The following is a 3,191-nucleotide window of genomic DNA, read 5'->3' on the forward strand; positions in this document are numbered from 1 at the left end:
AATCATCCGGTAATATTGTGTTGTCAGACATGACATGGCCAAAATAATATATGGTGGAAATCAAAATAAGATTACTCTATTTCATAGAAACAAATGCAGCCATGTACCAATTTAATCCACCAAATAAATTTTTATTTCTGGTCAATAATTAATCACTATTATTTACTAGCACAGTACATGCATGAAGAACTCATGTCAGGTTTATTTACAACCTAAAGAACTCACTATGATTTATGAAGTCAACCTTTTTTTTTCTTTTTTGCTTAAAACCCCTTTGTGTTGTTGGAGATAATGTAGCAAAATAATATATGGTAAATTAAGCATATACGTATAATGTCAACAAAATGAAATGTGGCCAATATTTATTGTATACTATTCATATTTCACACAGTCAACCCGGAGTGTTCTATTCTATATAAACAAAATAATATATGAGATCAACTCTATCCTAACCCCAAAATAATAAACCTTATCCAACCCCATCCCACTCCAAGTCCTTAAATACTAAACCATGAACATTGAACCCTAAATTCAAATATAATTAAATGAGACCACATCACACACATACAAACCATATATGGTTTACTGTTTTCAGTAAACATGTGGAAGATAATAGAAAAAAATAGTTTGATAAATGGTGTAGTCCATTCATTTGTGTAAAACCACATTCATTTTTTCTATTCTATTTGGGTTTAGGGTCTATATTTAAGTTTAGGGTTTAGTGATTAGGATATAGGGTTTAGTATTTGAAAGGCAACCCCCACCCAAATGATAACACTAAACCCTAGTCTGGAAATATCAATCCACATCCGAACAATTTCTTCGGTTTTTAAATTATGACATTCACCATGTTCAGAATACTATACTACATGATGGAAGTATAGTACTTTTACAGTGTACATGGAACTGAACTTTAGTTCTCATTCAATAATTCACGAGACTTTAGTAGCAAGGTTATATGGATATTGTACTACTGTATTATTGAATAGAATAAACTGACATTACGACATAGATGTGGTCATATCATTAATACAAGTAACAGAGTAACGAGGGTGAATTAGTGAAACCTCCACCCATATGATAACACTAAACCTTAACCTGGAAATGTCAATCCACGTCCGAGAAATAAACAGTTTTCTCTGTTTTCAAATAATGACATTAACCAGGATCATAATATTATGCTACATGGTGGATATATTATACTACTTTAGAGTGTACGGGGAACTAAATCATTCAATAATTCAGGAAACTTTAGTAGCATGGTTATATGGATGTTGTACTACTATATTATTGGTTAATTATTGGATAGAATAGACCGACATTACAACATATATGAGGTCATATCTCTAATACAAGTAATAGAGTAACGAGGGTGAGTTAGTGAAACTCAACCCAGATGATAAAACTATACCCTAACCCGAAAATGTCAACCCACATCCGAGATATAAACAATTTCTCCCGTTTTCAAATGTTGACACTCACCATATTGTTACATTTTTAAGAAATAGTATAGAAATATGTCTCAGATAGTATGATAACCTTACATAAATAGTTACATTACATAATATATAGTATAATATTTCGTTCACCGAATATAGTATAGACGCTAAGTTCATCTTCTTCAATTCTTCTTTTTCCAAACATGCTGATACACCTTCGTTTGGTTCACCGTCGTTATTCTTCACCACCATATAAAGATCATCTTTATCTCTTCTTCTTTTTTCGACACAGCAATGCTTCTACCGGTCCGCTATCGTAATTCTTCACCATTGTATCACTAAAACAAAAACATAATATAAAAACAGAAATAGAAACAAAGTATAAAACAAAAACAGAATATAAAAGCAAAAACATGATTGTGAAACTGAAAATCAATGAATTAAGAGAAGGAGGAAAAGAAATGAAATAGTTGGTGTTTTTGCTCACCGTATACGCCTTCATCGTCGCCTCTTCTTTACCATAATTAGTTGTCATTTTTGTGAGAAGAAATCATTCAAGAATAAATCTGGGAAGAAAACTTTTATTTTTAGCAAAGTCACCAAAACCATATAAGTATGAGAGAGAGTGTGGTTTTCTAAGAGTCAAAAGTTACTTTTCAGTATTATTATTATTAATCTATTTATTTTTTTTCTTGCAGGTTTCACTGGTTGTTTGAGAATGACAATATGACTATTTTTTATAAAGTGGAGGTTATGTATCAGTGAGTTAGGTATTTTGGATATAAAGTGAATTATCTTTTGTTTGAGGGATGTACAATGCAATTTCTCTTTAAAAAAAGGAGAAGAATTTAAGATAGAGAACTTAACACAAATTTAATTTTATGTTTTCTTTCAAATGTATTTGTTCTCTGAGTACACCAAAGTTACATACACAAAAATATTTAAATCTAGAAAATATCATATCAATATTTTTAAATTCATACTTAGATTTTTATCTTTGTTAAGTTTACAAAATTTTGGTTTATTTTTAAAAATACACATTGCAACATGGCCAAAGCACTATGAACTATTGTAACTGCACAAATTTTTTTTTTAACATCTGATTAATTATGCTATTACAATACTAAAAAATTACATAGACGATTTTACAGCCGACAATTCGTACACAGAATATTTCGATACAACATAATGCATATGCTAGTCCATCACATAAAATATTCCAAAGATATAAAATTTTCTAAGATACGTATCAAAATGGACTAGTTAATATGATATTATCGTAATATGCATATGCGTAAATTTTTCCATTTTAATACAATCTTTTATTATGGACTTATGCTAGTGAGTTCTAGTGTGTGACGAATATGCCATTGTGGACTGGCAAAGTCCAAATCTCGCGAAGAATAAAATAACAAAAAATTGAAGCTTTGTTGTATGTTTCCTAATCCTATGAATCTTGACAAAAAAAAATACAATTTTTAACACCAAATTATTTTAAATAAACATCAATTTTGACCACCATCCTGTGGACCACCTGGAGTTCAAGGTCTTTGCTGACATGGTAGAAAGAGAGCCGTGCACCTGTCAGCAGAAAACAAGCAAAGAATCTTGACGGTAAGTGGGTGCAAGAGCCTCCAATAATCAGTTTGCTCGTTCGGTAAATGACTTATCTACCCTTAGTTCAGTTTTCCAATTTGATCTGTGATTTAAGTAATAAACCACAGCTAATGATGCGTGATTAGTTAAAACTGC

This window comes from Raphanus sativus, chromosome 6 (genome assembly GCF_000801105.2).
Source record: "Raphanus sativus cultivar WK10039 chromosome 6, ASM80110v3, whole genome shotgun sequence".
NCBI lineage: Eukaryota > Viridiplantae > Streptophyta > Magnoliopsida > Brassicales > Brassicaceae > Raphanus > Raphanus sativus.